This window comes from Microcaecilia unicolor, chromosome 3, assembly GCF_901765095.1.
Source record: "Microcaecilia unicolor chromosome 3, aMicUni1.1, whole genome shotgun sequence".
NCBI lineage: Eukaryota > Metazoa > Chordata > Amphibia > Gymnophiona > Siphonopidae > Microcaecilia > Microcaecilia unicolor.
The window spans coordinates 378,453,319-378,471,198 of NC_044033.1; the positions used below are offsets into that span (position 1 = coordinate 378,453,319).

The following is a 17,880-nucleotide window of genomic DNA, read 5'->3' on the forward strand; positions in this document are numbered from 1 at the left end:
ACCACAAGTACAACGGAAGAACCGGCGAGGTCCCAAACCAGATCAGGCAAAAAACGCTGACAGCAGCGGACACTGAAAGAGTGATATATAATTTATCCTCTAAGAACCTTACCACCCCCCAAACAGAGGTTTTACAATTAGGGTTACCATTTGTCCCTTTCACGTTTTATGATGAATTCACGAATCGTCAATTCCTATATTGGTTCTTTAGGAGGCATAGACTAAAAGCACACTTTGGTGAGGAATCACTAGATACATCAACAACAGAACCCACTACCCCATCGTTTCAATCAAAATATCAGATCCCGTCCACGTGGATGCCCCCAGGCCCTCCAGATGCTGCGATTGAGACCTTCCAACGCCTGGTGTTAAAAGACATAGAAAACATGGAGAGAGTATCCAGATACATTTGTAACAATCTAACAAAAAAACAGGCCCAGGCAATAAAAGAATTAAAACAGGACATGAGTATAATCATTCATAGGGCCAATAAGGGAGAGGCGGTAGTAATCCAGGACATTACCGCCTACAGGGAAGAATCATATAGACAATTGAGGGACATGCAGTTTTACATCCAACTGGACGAGGACCCGACACATCAGTATCAATTGGAAATAAAGACCATGATACAACAGACGACAATGGAGGGTACGATTTCAACCACGGAAGCTCAATACTTGATGAGTCAACACCCGATAATTCCATGGATCAGATTTGTACCCAAAATTCACAAAACGCTACATAAACCACCTGGAATACCCATAGTAGCGAGTAATGGTTCATTTAATGAACCACTATCACAATTTTTAGATTTTCATTTACAACCCATTTTGAAGAACATTCCTTCATATGTCAGGGATTCGGCACACCTCATTAAAATGCTGGATGATCTACTGATAGGGAACACACCAGTAATACTAGTCACCATGGATGTGGTCTCTTTATATACCATGATCCCCCAACAGAAAGCATTGGAATAAATAGATGTACACCTACAGGAGTTGGAAAGTTTGCACCATAAAATTGCACTGTTGAACAAGATGGCTCAAAAGGTAATCGTACAGAATTACTTCCAATATGAAGAATCATTCTACCTGCAAACACGAGGCGTGGCAAGGGGGGCCACAGTAGCACCTACCGTGGCCTGCCTGTACATGGCACAGTATGAGAGGAAACATGTATACAGTTCACCGTACAAAGCCCACATAACTGGTTGGAAACGATTCATAGATGATGTTTTTCTTGTATGGGGAGGTGATGTTGAATCGTTAACTCGATTTTGTGATTACCTCAACAAATGTGATTCGAACATTAAATTCGAGGTCAACATACGAACTCATCAAGTTAATTTTTTAGATATACATATATCAATACATAATGGGATCTTTCATACCCAATTGTACCGCAAACCAACGGATACAAATTCCATTTTACATTATACCAGTTTTCACCCTAGAGCACAAAACGAGGGTGTACCCATAGGGCAGTTCCTGAGAGTAAGAAAACTATGCTACTCAAAAGAGAATTTTCACCAACACACTAAGGACCTACGAAATAGATTTTTACATAAGGGCATATAAAAGAGCGACCAACACCCATAGACACTGGCTTTTGTAATCCCAGTGCGCTACTCCAGTACAGAACACGAGTGTCATCTGTGTGTTGCCATTCTTCCCAAGAGCGTCCCAAATTAAAAAGATCATAAAAAAGCATTGGCCCATGATGCACCTACACGGTATAAATATTGAACCTCGATTTGACTACACCAGGGCACAGAATCCGGGAGAGATGTTATCAAAACAAGAGGATGCACTAGTTCCAAATGGAGATAGGGGACACAGCATATACCTCTCTACCCTCAATACCTCTCTACCCTCATCTCCCCCTACACTCCTACCCGTAACCTCCGCTCACAGGACAAATCCCTCCTCTCAGTACCCTTCTCCACCTCCGCCAACTCCAGGCTCCGCCCTTTCTGCCTTGCCTCACCCTATGCTTGGAATAAACTCCCTGAGCCCATACGTCAAGCCCATCTTCAAATCCTTGCTCAAAGACCATTTCTTCAATGTCGCCTTCGGCACATAACCATTATACCTCCATTCATGAAATCTAGACTGCCCAATTTGATTGACCACACTTTTGTCCTAGATTGTAAGCTCCTTTGAGCAGGGACTGTCCTTCTTTGTTAAATTGTACAGCGCTGCGTAACCCGGGTAGCGCTTTAGAAATGTTAAGTAGTAGTAGTAGTAGCATATGCAACAGATGCTCTTACTGCCAATTTGCATGGGTTACGAAAACGATAATACACCCTATCACAAGGTGTAAGGTAGAACTACAAGGAAAGACTAACTGTGAATCTGCACAGGTAGTCTACGGTATAAAGTGCCCCTGTGAGAAATGGTATATAGGCCAGACCAAACGAAAGATAAAGCAGCGTATAGGGGAACACTTGAGCAATCTACGAACACATAAAAAAGAGGCGCCTTTGGTCAACCATTGGGAACAATTAAAAACATCATGAGAAAGATCTTCTGTTTGTAGTACTGGCTCAACTAAACCAACCATACATGGGGGCAATATCACTACTAGCCTTCTGTGGAAGGAAGCACAATATATCTTCCGCTGGCAGACCACAGACCCGAAGGGGTTAAATAACGAAATAGATTGATGGGCGGTAACGCACCTCTAGGGGATTTAAACTGGGGGCGGGGAAATGAATTGAAACCGCGCATGTACCGGTGTCTTACCAACCTGGGGCATGACTGTGAGTTGGTCCACACCACTGAGCCGCCGAAAATTGTAAGTAAATAAATAAGGAATTATGGAAAACTGAGTTGAATAATAAACAGTGTGAACAATGTGTAGTAGTGCATGAAGAAACATAAATCTGTTTTATTTCTAGTCATCCGTTCTCCTGACGACGCATTATGGCGAAACATGCAGGCATGTTGGGAACGATAAGGACAAAGTGACAGAGAATTCACCTAATTGCATGGAGGGTTATGGGGAGCACTTCACGAGCAGTAAGAAAAACAATTAAAAAAAGATGAGCAGATGATCTCGTCAGTCAACCCGGGACATCAGAGAAGTAACAACAGCCTCCCGCGAGATAAGTGACCTTCTCTCTAAAACTAGTCTGTCGATAATGTAATATAATGAATGTACTATAGAGATGAACATAATAGTTTGATAAGGGAATAGTATACGATTTCACAAGAATCTACAGCAAATTGGTAGGGAGGAAGGGATCCATAGTGCTGTGATGGTGCTTGCTGGTGCAGTCAAAGGAGTTAATCATTAGTTCAACAACTAGGCACCTGATACTGAGCAGTATTATACATTTAATAACACAATTGGGTCAATTGAATTAAGATTTTAAAAGAACCATTAGGTTTCTATAGAACTAGTAAGTTAAAATTTAATGCCAAGAAGTGCAGAGTGATGCATTTGGGGTGCAGAAACCCAAAAGAGAGATACCAAATAGGAGGGGAGAGTTTAGTACGCTCGACTCAGGAGAGAGACCTTTCGGTGTTAGTGTCCCAGGATCTGAAGGTGAAGAAACAATATGACAAGGCGACGGCTGTGGCCAGAAGGATGCTAGGCTGCATAGAGAGGGGTATAACCAGCAGAAGAAAGGAGGTGTTGATGCCCTTCTACAAGTCGTTGGTGAGGCCCCACTTGGAGTATTGTGTTGTTTTGGAGGCCAAAGATGTAAAAAGACTGGAAGCAGTGCAAAGAAAAGCTACAAAAATGGTTTAGGATTTCCGTTGCAAACCGTACAAGAGACTTGCCGACTGAACAAGTATAACTTGGAGGAAAGGAGAAACAGACATTCAAATATTTGAAAGGTATTAAACCGCAAACAAACCTTTTCCGGAGATGGGAAGGTGGTAGAACTAGAGGACATGAATTGAGGTTGAAGGGGGGCAGACTCAGGGGTAATGTCAGGAAGTATTTTTTCACGGAAAGGGTAGTAGATATATGGAATTCCCTCCCGCGGGAGGTGGTGGAGATAAAAATGGTAATGGAATTCAAACATGCTTGGGATAAACACAAAGGAATCCTGTTTAGAAGGAATGGATCTACGGAACCTTAGCAGAGATTGGGTGGCGACGCCGGTAACTGGGAAGCAAAACCATTGCTAGGCAGACTTCTACAATCTACGCCCTGATCGTAACTGAATAGATATGGATGGGCTGGAGTGTAAATTTAAGGGGCTTCGACATTAGCTTCAGAATGTTTAGTACAGGAACAGTGCTGGGCAGACTTTTACGGTCTGTGCCCTGAGAAAGGCAGGGACAAATCAAACTCAGGTATACATTTAAAGTAGCACATACCATGTAAAATGAGTTTATCTTGTTGGGCAGATTGGATGGACTGTTCAGGTATTTATCTGTCGTCATTTATTATGTTACTATGTTTATGCTTGAATGCAATTCAGAAGTGGATGAGAGGTAATCGATTAAAGGTTAATTCTGAACAAAACACAAATTTTTCTGTTGTCACATTTTCCCTCTGAGGATATCCCTGAGTGTTTTAAGATGGGTGATGTTTCAACTCCTATTGTGAATAAAATTCAAAATCTTGGAGTTATTTTGGATTCCTCATTGAGTATGAAGTTTCAGATTCTGAAAATCATTCCAGTATTGTTTTGTAAATTGAGACAAGTTCATAGACTTAAAGACTTGCTTACTGCTTTCAATTTTTCAACTGTGATTCAAAGTTTGATTACTTCCCATTTCGATTACTGTAATAGATTGTTAGTGAGACTACCAAGGAATATTCTAAGGGCCCTACAGGTTACAGGGCCCTACAGGTTACACGGAAATTAAGTAGCTAGATGTGTTCAAGTTGCTCATGTTACAACCATATTTCACCACTACTACAATAATTGCACTGGCTACTCATTGAACAACAGATCAAGTATAAGGAGTTGTTGCTGGTGCTTAAAGCTCTTACTGATTCTGTTTCACCACTGATTACTACTTTGTTAAGAATTTAGGGGTCCTTTTACTAAGGTGCGCTGAAAAATGGCCTGCAGTAGTATAGATGCATGTTTTGGGTGAGCGCAGAATTATTTTTTAGCGTACCTAAAAAAATGCCCTTTTTTTTGCCGAAAACAGACGTGAGGCAAAATGAAAATTGTTGCACGTCTATTTTGGGTCTGAGACCTTACCGCAAGCCATTGACCAAGCGGTAAGGTCTCACGTGGTAACCGGGCAATAATGGTCTACGCGTGTAGCTGACGTGCCAAAACTGAATTTACCGCAAGGGCCACGCAGTAACCGAGCAGTGACTCCAATTTGGAGCGCACTACGCATCTTAGTAAAAGGGCCCCTTATAGACCATCTAGAACTATCGTCTTCACAAATTTTGCTAGAAATTCCTTCTTTAGAGATGTGAGACTGGAAAAATATTGCAAAACAAATTTTAAGGTGATTGGTTCAATCTTGTGGAATTGTTTACCTGTGTCTTTAAGAGCAACTCAGAGTATGTCTACTTTTAAGAAAGAACTTAAGAATTTTTTGTTCCAACAAGCATATGGTACAGAATGAAAGAAGCTCGATGGAGAGGTTTTAGTTCTGGCTCTGGCTTTTGTTTTATCTTTTCTATTAAATCTTTATTTGTATTTATTTTATTTTTTTTACAAAAGAAGAAATAGTGGGAACTTGTTTCTGGGGTAGATGTGTTTGAAACAGAACTGGTGGATTAGATAATTAAAAAAAAAAAAAAGGATCAATCCAAGATGGCGCTGTGAGGAGTGTTGGACCTGGCGGTTATCTGTTGCTCTGTGTGTTGCTGCTCGTTCGGGCTCATTAGAGCGGAATGGGAAAGAACCATGAGCCCCCCCCCGGGCTCCATACCTCCGACGAAGCAGGCAACTCTTGAGCACTTTCGAGTGCAACCAGTTTCTTCCCCTCCTACTTCTTCACCTCCTCCAGAGGCAGGAACCTCAGGAGGTAGTTTGAGGGGGGCTTCTCTGAGCCCTGTTAAATGTGCGGCTCCTCTACAACCAGGAAGTAGATCCACAGTTGAAGTCGAAACGGCATTGGAGACCCAGCTTGGGGAGAATCCTGCTCTTTCAGGGGAGACTTCGACTGTGAATACAGTTCCAGTGTGGAATACCAGCATGTCAACAAGATCCATGGTGAAGGTATTGTTTACTCTTTAACTCAAGTTGTTACTCGAAACGCTTCTGATTTAAGGCGGACATTGGTGAGACCAGCCGTAGTGACACTGGAGTCACTTTGGGACGCCATTGGTAATATGCAAACTTTGCTTCTGGATATTACAAGACAAAATACTAAGGATTTAACATCTGTTTCTGATGCTGTCTTGGTGCAGGCTCAGGCTACAGGCCAATTAGCCCTTGAAGCTGATTCCCTTAAGTCTAAAATACAGACTATGGAAAGTTTGGAGGTAACCTCAATTAAGGAAAAAAATGTTGTTGCAAGACGTTTGGAATATTTGGAGAATCAATCTAAAAGACTTGAGACTCTTGAGACTCTTGAACTTCCCAAAGTTTAAGAAATATATGGTGGAAGTTTTAAAAATGCCCTCTGATGTTTTACCACCTATCACCAGGGCTCAGTATAGTCTAAACCCTGGGATTCCCAATGGTGTGGTTGCTCAACCCAGAAGTGAAGGAGATTTAAACTTAACAGCTTTTCTGGAATCTTCTTTGGAGGTTATTACTCAAAGGACTACATTGGTGGTGACTTTTGCCTTTAAACCTGACCGTAATTCTGTATTAAATCTTTTCTTTCAACATGGAATCATTGTTTATGGGTTCAAAAATAAGGGTCTTTCCTGATTTAGCAAGAGGAACACGGGCAAGACGTAAGGCCTTTTTAGCCCTGCAGTCTAGAGCACAGGCTCCTGGCGCTAACTATGTTTACGTTTTCCTTGTAATTGTATAATATTGTTTGAAGGTAAACAATTTCAATTTTTTGAGCCTAACAACTAGAAGAATTTTTGAATGCCAGAGAAGAAGAGCATGTTAAAATGTAGTTCCTAATGTTCACTGTTAGTAGGTGGTTGAAGTAAATAGGTGGGAGTGACGTATCTCCTATAAGTATTTAATCTTTTTTTTCTTTATTTCCTTTATCTTGGATCCGATTACTTCTTATTGTGGACGAAAATTAGAATTTCTTCTTGAATTATTAAGTTCCTGTATTTTTCTGAGTTTCTTTTGTTTCCTGGTACTGTGATACTATTTGGATATTGTATATCATTTTGAAAACTATAAAAATAATATTAAAACAAAAGATAATTTTAAAAAAACATTGAATAGGTTGTTCTTGTACTATGTTTTAAAGTTTTATGTATGATTTAATTGTGTATGTTATTTTTGTAAGCCACCAAAAACTTCCTGAGATTGAGTGGGTTAGTAAATGTTGTAAAGAAAGAAAGAAAGAAAGCACTGCCAGTGGGACCAATATCATGACAGACCATTCCAATCAAGGATAAATCCTGATAAAGCCTGTTAATTCATGCTAGAGCTTAGGCCTACACACTTGTTATGCCTACATGTAGAATGGTGCTCTCTCCTTGAGATTTTGTATATTCCATGTGGAGGAGTGGTGGAAGAGCTAGAGGGCAAGTTGGCTCTTATTTGCAGATGGTTTAATGCATTGAATTTAAAATTTTGTAAATTCAATCTTTTTATGAAAAGAAAGAAAGAAAGAAAGGAAGGAAGGAAGGAAGGAAGTTTGGAAAATAGGAAGTGAAATGCACCCTTTTCTGTGTGTGATTGAAAACTTTAAAAGTCACCTAAAAATTAAAAAACCTGAAATAGAATGTTTGAACATGTTAAATCAAAGACTAGACCAGTACAGAATAAAGAGTGCTGTACAAACAAAACCAGTTTAAAATGTAATTCATAAGGAATCCAATACACTGCAATACAATGGAACCAATGGACATTTTAAAAAAGACCCTGAAGAACAAATGATGCTGAGCAAACAAATCAAAGGCTTATCTTGTCTTCACTTGTTGGGTTAACAATTTTTTATAGGATTCAATTTAAGTTAATCAAACTGATGACTGCAGTTATTACACCAATATAAATAGCCCCTCGACTCTCTACATTCTCACTCATGTAGTAAGGCTAACTAGCTTAAGTTCTTATATTTTGGATTGTTAAAATAATGTTAAAGGATGTCATAATTGATTACATCTCAGAAAGGAACAAGAAAGCTGGTAGTTTTAGGTTATTGCTTTACAAAGCATTCTGCCTGTAGCAATGGGAAAGACTGTGGTGATGTAAGAAGAGATCGTGCAAGGCTCATGCTCACATACAAGACAACATCATCTCTGAAATGGGTGAGCATAACCACATGGTCATCTATGGGCAACTTCAGATCCTGAAAGTACAAGCCAACGTGGAATGGAGAGCAGAGTCATCCAAATAATCGACAAGACTGATCATTGAACTTACACCTGAATGTGCCTTAGACAGCTGCACACATTCTTCCCAAATAATCAACACGTGCCAACAATTTTCAGTGCCATCACCAGAAAGGATCCAGTGATCAAGAAGATATCTCTGTCTATTCGTAAACTCATAGTGGTCAAACCTTCATTTGTGCTCAAACTGACAACATGGCCATCTTCACATCTGATTTGGAATTCCTACTTTCAAAGTCTGTCCTAGAGGATATGATCAACTGTATATGGTTCATGGTTTCAGAGATGGAGAGTATTCCAAGCTGTCTATGCACTGTTACATGCAAGGTCTGAGTGAGTCTATAACTGTTTCATGCAGTCACTGCTGTCTCTGAAACTAGACCTTAAAACAGCTTCTGTGGTAATAGACTTTGAACTGGCAGCAATTCAAGCATTCCAAAATACATTTTAATCAGTTACAAGTAGCTTTAAATGCTGTCTCATCCTTTGTGAGTTGTCCACAGAGTGTGAAGTATCTGTCAGCAGTGTTGTTCAAAGGACTAGGTCAAAGTACTTAAGTAAAAGTAAATATTTTTATACTTAAGTATAAGTATAGTGAAGAACATATTAAAAAATTTACTGAAGTGAAAGTAAAAAAAGTTATTGCCTAATATAACATAGTAACATAGGTGGTGGAGATGAAAACGGTAACGGAATTCAAACATGCGTGGGATATACATAAAGTAATCCTGTGCAAAAGGAATGGATCCTCAGAAGCTTAGCCGAAATTGGATGGCGGAGCAGGTGGGGCGAAGAGGGGTTGGTGGTTGGGAGGCGAGGGTCTGCGCCAGAGCCGGTGATGGGAGGCGGGACTGGTGGTTGGGAGGCGGGGAATCCTGCTGGGCAGACACGGTCTGTGCCCTGAAAAAGACAGGTACAAATCAAGGTAAGGTATACACATATGAATTTATCTTGTTGGGCAGACTGGATGGACTATGCAGGTCTTTTTCTGCCGTCATCTACTATGTTACTATGTTATGTTTCTTGCAGTCACTGCTGTCTCTGAAACTAGACCTTAAACCAGCTTCTGTGGTAATAGACTTTGAACTGGCAGCAATTCAAGCGTTCCAAAATACATTTTAATCAATTACAAGTAAATTTAAATGCTGTCTCATCCTTTGTAAGTTGTCCACAGAGTGTGAAGTATCTGTCAGCAGTGTTGTTCAAAGGACTAGGTCAAAGTACTTCAGTAAAAGTAAATATTTTTATACTTAAGTATAAGTACAGTGAAGAACATATTAAAAAATTTACTTAAGTGAAAGTAAAAAAGTTACTGCCTAATATAATACTTTTTGAGTAAAAAGTAAAAGTACTAAGTCTTTATTGTTTGATAACAATCCTGATCCAACTGTGGACCATATATTGGTCGACCAAACTACATTTACGTTTTCCCCAGTGAGAAGATCTTAGGGGTATATATTGACCAAACTCGTTTGAAATGCAGCTTAATGCTTTGACAAAGAGTGCTTTTTCCCTTCTTCGTAACCTAAGACATATAAGCAAATATTTTGAATCTGTACAATTCAGACTGTTGGTCCAGTCACTTTTGTTGTCCAAAATCGATTATTATAGTCTTGTCTATCTAGCAGCGCCAAGGAATATCATCCGAAGGCTGCTAACTATCCAAAATACTGTGGTCAGATAGATTTTCTCTCTACAGAAAAAGGATAGGATCTCCCCATGTTTTATTGGACTTCAAAGGCTGCCTATAGAGGCATGGGTCTTGTCTAAATGTATAGCGAATGCTACATACCTGTAGAAGGTATTCTCCGAGGACAGCAGGCTGATTGTTCTCACTGATGGGTGACGTCCACGGCAGCCCCTCCAATCGGAAACTTCACTAGCAAAGTCCTTTGCTAGCCCTCGCGCGCCCGCGCGCACCGCGCATGCGCGGCCGTCTTCCCGCCCGAAACCGGCTCGAGCCGGCCAGTCCAGTATGTAGCAAGACAATACACTTCAAGGGAAGACACAACTCCAAAGGGGAGGCGGGCGGGTTTGTGAGAACAATCAGCCTGCTGTCCTCGGAGAATACCTTCTACAGGTATGTAGCATTCGCTTTCTCCGAGGACAAGCAGGCTGCTTGTTCTCACTGATGGGGTATCCCTAGCCCCCAGGCTCACTCAAAACAACAACATTGGTCAATTGGGCCTCGCAACGGCGAGGACATAACTGAGATTGACCTAAAAAATTTACCAACTAACTGAGAGTGTAGCCTGGAACAGAACAAACAGGGCCCTCGGGGGGTGGAGTTGGATCCTAAAGCCCAAACAGGTTCTGAAGAACTGACTGCCCGAACCGACTGTCACGTCGGGTATCCTGCTGCAGGCAGTAATGAGATGTGAATGTGTGGACAGATGACCACGTCGCAGCTTTGCAAATTTCCTCCATGGTGGCTGACTTCAAGTGGGCTACCGACGCTGCCATGGCTCTAACATTATGAGCCGTGACATGACCCTCAAGAGCCAGCCCAGCCTGGGCGTAAGTGAAGGAAATGCAATCTGCTAGCCAATTGGATATGGTGCGTTTCCCTACAGCCACTCCCCTCTTGTTGGGATCAAAAGAAACAAACAATTGGGCGGACTGTCTGTGGGGCTGTGTCCGCTCCAGATAGAAGGCCAATGCTCTCTTGCAGTCCAATGTGTGCAGCTGACGTTCAGCAGGGCAGGAATGAGGACGGGGAAAGAATGTTGGCAAGACAATTGACTGGTTCAGATGGAACTCCGACACAACCTTTGGCAGAAACTTAGGGTGAGTGCGGAGGACTACTCTGTTGTGATGAAATTTGGTGTAAGGGGCCTGGGCTACCAGGGCCTGAAGCTCACTGACTCTACGAGCCGAGGTAACTGCCACCAAGAAAATGACCTTCCAGGTCAAGTACTTCGGATGGCAGGAATTCAGTGGCTCGAAAGGAGGTTTCATCAGCTGGGTGAGAACGACATTGAGATCCCATGACACTGTAGGAGGCTTGACAGGGGGCTTTGACAAAAGCAAACCTCTCATGAAGCAAACAACTAAAGGCTGTCCTGAGATCGGCTTACCTTCCACTTGGTAATGGTATGCACTGATTGCACTAAGGTGAACCCTTACGGAGTTGGTCTTCAGACCAGACTCAGACAAGTGGAGAAGGTATTCAAGCAGGGTCTGTGTAGGACAAGAGCGAGGATCTAGGGCCTTGCTGTCACACCAGACGGCAAACCTCCTCCAATGAAAGAAGTAACTTCTCTTAGTGGAGTCTTTCCTGGAAGCAAGCAAGATGCGGGAGACACCCTCTGGCAGACCCAAAGAGGCAAAGTCTACGCCCTCAACATCCAGGCCGTGAGAGCCAGGGACTGGAGGTTGGGATGCAGCAGAGCCCCTTCGTCCTGCGTGATGAGGGTCGGAAAACACTCCAATCTCCACGGTTCTTCGGAGGATAACTCCAGAAGAAGAGGGAACCAGATCTGACGCGGCCAAAAGGGAGCAATCAGAATCATGGTGCCTCGGTCTTGCTTGAGTTTCAACAAAGTCTTCCCCACCAGAGGAATGGGAGGATAAGCATACAGCAGACCTTCCCCCCAATCCAGGAGGAAGGCATCCGACGCCAGTCTGCCGTGGGCCTGAAGCCTGGAACAGAACTGAGGGACCTTGTGGTTCACTTGAGATGCGAAGAGATCCACCAGGGGGGTGCCCCACGCCTGGAAGATCTGTCGCACCACACGGGAATTGAGCGACCACTCGTGAGGTTGCATAATCCTGCTCAACCTGTCGGCCAGACTGTTGTTTACGCCTGCCAGATATGTGGCTTGGAGCACCATGCCTTGACGGCGAGCCCAGAGCCACATGCTGACGGCTTCCTGACACAGGGGGCGAGATCCGGTGCCCCCCTGCTTGTTGACATAGTACATGGCAACCTGATTGTCTGTCTGAATTTGGATAATTTGGTGGGACAGCCGATCTCTGAAAGCCTTCAGAGCGTTCCAGATCGCTCGCAACTCCAGAAGATTGATCTGTAGATCGCTTTCTTGGAGGGACCACCTTCCTTGGGTGTGAAGCCCATCGACATGAGCTCCCCATCCCAGGAGAGACGCATCCGTGGTCAGCACTTTTTGTGGCTGAGGAATTTGGAAGGGACGTCCCAGAGTCAAATTGGAGCAAATCGTCCACCAATACAGGGATTCGAGAAAACTCGTGGACAGGTGGATCACGTCCTCTAGACCCCCAGCGGCCTGATACCACTGGGAGGCTAGGGTCCATTGAGCAGATCTCATGTGAAGGCGGGCCATGGGAGTCACATGAACTGTGGAGGCCATGTGGCCCAGCAATCTCAACATCTGCCGAGCTGTGATCTGCTGGGACGCTCGCACCCGCGAGACGAGGGACAACAAGTTGTTGGCCCTCGCCTCTGGGAGATAGGCGCGAGCCGTCCGAGAATCCAGCAGGGCTCCGATGAATTCGAGTTTCTGCACTGGGAGAAGATGGGACTTTGGGTAATTTATCACAAACCCCAGTAGCTCCAGGAGGCGAATAGTCATCTGCATGGACTGCAGGGCTCCTGCCTCGGATGTGTTCTTCACCAGCCAATCGTCGAGATATGGGAACACGTGCACCCCCAGCCTGCGAAGCGCCGCTGCTACCACAGCTAGGCACTTTGTGAACACCCTGGGCGCAGAGGCGAGCCCAAAGGGTAGCACACAGTACTGGAAGTGGCGTGCGCCCAGCTGAAATCGCAGATACTGTCTGTGAGCTGGCAGTATCGGGATGTGTGTGTAGGCATCCTTCAAGTCCAGAGAGCATAGCCAATCGTTTTGCTGAATCATGGGGAGAAGGGTGCCCAGGGAAAGCATCCTGAACTTTTCTTTTACGAGATATTTGTTCAGGGCCCTTAGGTCTAGGATGGGACGCATCCCCCCTGTTTTCTTTTCCACAAGGAAGTACCTGGAATAGAACCCCAGCCCTTCTTGCCCGGATGGCACGGGCTCGACCGCATTGGCGCTGAGAAGGGCGGAGAGTTCCTCTGCAAGTACCTGCTTGTGCTGGAAGCTGTAGGACTGAGCTCCCGGTGGACAATTTGGAGGTTGAGAGGCCAAATTGAGGGTGTATCCTTGCCGGACTATTTGGAGAACCCACTGATCGGAGGTTATAAGAGGCCACCTTTGGTGAAAAGCTTTCAACCTCCCTCCGACAGGCAGGTCGCCCGGCACTGACACTTGGATGTCGGCTATGCTCTGCTGGAGCCAGTCAAAAGCTCGCCCCTTGCTTTTGCTGGGGAGCCGCGGGGCCTTGCTGATTCGCACGCTGCTGACGAGAGCGAGCGCGCTGGGGCTTAGCCTGGGCCGCAGGCTGTCGGGAAGGAGGATTGTACCTACGCTTGCCAGAAGAATAGGGAACAGTCTTCCTTCCCCCGAAAAATCGTCTACCTGTAGAGGTAGAAGCTGAAGGCTGCCGGCGGGCGAACTTGTCGAATGCGGTGTCCCGCTGGTGGAGAGACTCTACCACCTGCTCGACTTTTTCGCCAAAAATGTTATCCGCACGGCAAGGCAAGTCCGTAATCCGCTGCTGGACTCTATTCTCCAGGTCGGCGGCACGCAGCCATGAGAGCCTGCGCATCACCACACCTTGAGCAGCGGCCCTGGACGCAACATCAAAAGTGTCATAAACTCCTCTGGCCAGGAATTTTCTGCACGCCTTCAGCTGCCTGACCACCTCCTGAAAAGGCTTGGCTTGCTCAGGGGGAAGAGCATCAACCAAGCCCGCCAACTGCCGCACATTATTCCGCATGTGTATGCTCGTGTAGAGCTGGTAAGACTGGATCTTGGACACGAGCATAGAGGAATGGTAGGCCTTCCTCCCAAAGGAGTCTAAGGTTCTAGCGTCCTTGCCCGGGGGCGCCGAAGCATGTTCCCTAGAACTCTTAGCCTTCTTTAGGGCCAAATCCACAACTCCAGAGTCATGAGGCAACTGAGTGCGCATCAGCTCTGGGTCCCCATGGATCCGGTACTGGGACTCGATCTTCTTGGGAATGTGGGGATTAGTTAATGGTTTGGTCCAGTTCGCAAGCAATGTCTTCTTCAGGACATGGTGCAAGGGAACAGTGGACGCTTCCTTAGGTGGAGAAGGATAGTCCAGGAGCTCAAACATTTCAGCCCTGGGCTCGTCCTCCACAACCACCGGGAAGGGGATGGCCGTAGACATCTCCCGGACAAAGGAGGCAAAAGACAGACTCTCGGGAGGAGAAAGCTGTCTCTCAGGAGAGGGAGTGGGATCAGACGGAAGACCCCCAGACTCCTCGTCAGAGAAATATCTGGGATCTTCCTCTTCCTCCCACGAGGCCTCACCCTCGGTGTCAGACACAAGTTCACGGACCTGTGTCTGCAACCTCGCCCTGCTCGACTCCGTGGAACCCTGTCCACGATGGGGGCGTCGAGAGGTAGACTCCCTCGCCCGCATCGGCGAAGCTCCCTCCGCCGACGTAGTCGGGGAGCCTTCCTGGGAGGTGGCCGCGGTCGGTACCGCACGCGGTACCGACGTCGGGGACCTCAACCTGGGCGATGGGCCAGCCGGCGCCACGCTCGACGGTACCGGTGGCGCAAGCACCGCCGGTACCGGAGGGGTAGGGCGCAACAGCTCTCCCAGAATCTCTGGGAGAACGGCCCGGAGGCTCTCGTTTAGAGCGGCTGCAGAGAAAGGCTGAGAGGTCGATGCAGGCGTCGACGTCAGTACCTGTTCCGGGCGTGGAGGCTGTTCCGGGCTGTCCAGAGCGGAGCGCATCGACACCTCCTGAACAGAGGGTGAGCGGTCCTCTCGGTGCCGATGCCTGCTGGGTGCCGAATCCCTCGGCGACCCAGAGCTCTCGGTGCCGACACGGGGAGGAGACCGGTGTCGATGCTTCTTCGATTTCTTCCGAAGCATGTCACCGGAGCTCCCCGGCACCGACGAGGAGGACGTCGAATCCACCCGTCGCTTCCTCGGGGCCGAGACTGAAGAAGGTCGATCTCGGGGGGGCTGTACCGCAGGAGCCCTCAGGGTAGGCGGAGACCCACCCGAGGGCTCACCGCCACCAGCAGGGGAATGGACAGCCCTCACCTGCACTCCACCCGATGCACCACCGTCCGACGACATCAGCAGACGAGGTCCTGGTACCACCGACGTCGATGCAGCTATCCGATGTCTCGGCGCCGATGCAGAGGCCCGATGCCTCGATGCACTCGATGCAGGGGCGGCCGAGGAAGATGGTCTGGACGCTGACGACGTCGATGCACTCGAAGATCCCGGTGCCGATGCCGACGAAGAGCCCGAGAACAACACGTTCCACTGGGCTAGTCTCGCTACCTGAGTCCGCCTTTGAAGCAGGGAACACAGACTGCAGTTCTGAGGGCGGTGCTCGGCCCCCAGACACTGAAGACACGACGAGTGTCGATCAGTGAGCGAGATAACCCGGGCGCACTGGGTGCACTTCTTGAAGCCGCTGGAAGGCTTCGATGTCATGGGCGGAAAAATCACGCCGGCGAAATCAAAAGCCGAAATGGCGAAATTCGAAGCACCAAATTTAGAGGGAGAAAAAATCTCGACCGAGGCCGAAAAAAGGCCTACCCCGACGACGAAAGAAAACTTACCGGGGCAAAAAAGCTGGAAGTACGGGGAGGATTTACACGAAACCCGGCGGGGGGTTTCCGGAGCACTTCCCGACTAGGACAAAGCTTTCCCGAAGGAAAAAAACACGTTCAAACAAATTGGACGCGCGAGGTCGACTTTCCGGGGCTCGACACGGCGAAAACACGACCGTACCGAGTGCGGACAAAAGAAGACTGGCCGGCTCGAGCCGGTTTCGGGCGGGAAGACGGCCGCGCATGCGCGGTGCGCGCGGGCGCGCGAGGGCTAGCAAAGGACTTTGCTAGTGAAGTTTCCGATTGGAGGGGCTGCCGTGGACGTCACCCATCAGTGAGAACAAGCAGCCTGCTTGTCCTCGGAGAATGTATACTATACAAGATTTTTAATGGGAATTACCCTTATTTCCTTAACCATTTGGAATTTTTGCTCAACAATAGGATAGAAGATTTAGCTATAACTCACCTTTCATTTCACCATCCATTAAGGGAATTAAGAGATTCACTCTATATAACAGATGTTTAGCTGTTCAAGCTCCAACACTTTGGAAATATTTGTTTCCTTATGTCAATTTCCAAATACAGTTTTATCAATTCAAAAGAAATTTGAAAACTAAGCTCTTTAGAAATTTATTCAGTATTAATTCTCAAGAGTCTGCCTTGGCTTCTTCTATGTTAACCATTCAGAACTTTTGAAGCATTAAGTGAATGTATGTACTACAACTACTATGGATGTAATTATTGTTAATGTATTTATCTCAACAACTTTAGTGCTCTATTTCAATCCACTTTGCTTCTTGTAAAACTAAATTTTGAAAATGACTGTCACTCATGCGAGTGCACTTGTGAATCACTCATCCAACACAGTTAAAAAGGTGTTTAACAACTGCAGTAGCAAGAGGTGGATTGTTCAGTCTGATAGTTCCTTCAAATCAGGCCAGGATGCAATATTACTGATGTCTTCAGACTGGGTCAGCAGATATTGATCAAGAGAATCTCTGTCTGAAACACTTGACTTTTATATAGCAAAGAATGCTTTATCATTATCATCTGCATTAGTAGTGCCACCTAATTCGTTTTATTTATGACATTATCTCAAAAACAAGCTCGAGTTCAATGTGGCTTACAGTTTACATTAAAAATACACAGTTTGAATTTCAACAATAGTGAAGTAGTATGATGAAGTGGCCAAGAGTAACAGATTAGCAAATAAACTACAAATAGTGTACATACTGATAGATTCGCAACTGGTTATTGTTATATTAACTAATGCAACAAATTTTGGAATTAATTTGAAAAGAAATTAGTTTTTGGCAATTTTCAGAACTGTAAGTAGTTAGGATGAGATCTAATAGATTTTGTGAGAGAGTTCCAACAGTTGGTTCCAATATAGGAGAAATCAGCAGAAATAAAATGAACTTAAGTTTTCAATATATATCATGCTTTTAAAATTTGGTTGACGAAGTATGAGAGGGTCTCTGGTTCCAAGGAAGGAATTATGTGAAGATATTTCTATTAAATGGTTCATATAATCTGTAGCCAGTCCATGCAATATCTGGAATACAAATGTACATAGCTTGAATGAGATCCTGGTTTTAATCGATAGCCAATGTAATCTAATTAATAAAGGAGTGGCTCGCTCAAAACGGGATACTTTAAAAATAAATGGAGCAGATGTGTTTTGTACAGTTTGGAGTCTTTTTAGGACCTGCTCCTTATAACCTGAGTATATAGTGTTAAAGTAATCCAACTGTGAGAGAACTAGAGATTGAACCAGTAGTCTAAGGGTTCCAGATGTAAAGTAGGGCCTGATGCACTTAAGCTTCCAGAGGGCTGCGGATGACTTGGA

At 45.3% G+C, this 17,880-nt stretch overlaps 1 protein-coding gene across 1 annotated transcript in view; it reads right to left on the reverse strand.

Annotated features, from left to right (window-relative positions):
* DNMT3A (DNA methyltransferase 3 alpha) overlaps positions 1-17,880 on the reverse strand; it is an 806,037-nt gene that overhangs the window by 76,840 nt on the left and 711,317 nt on the right. The window lies entirely within an intron of this gene.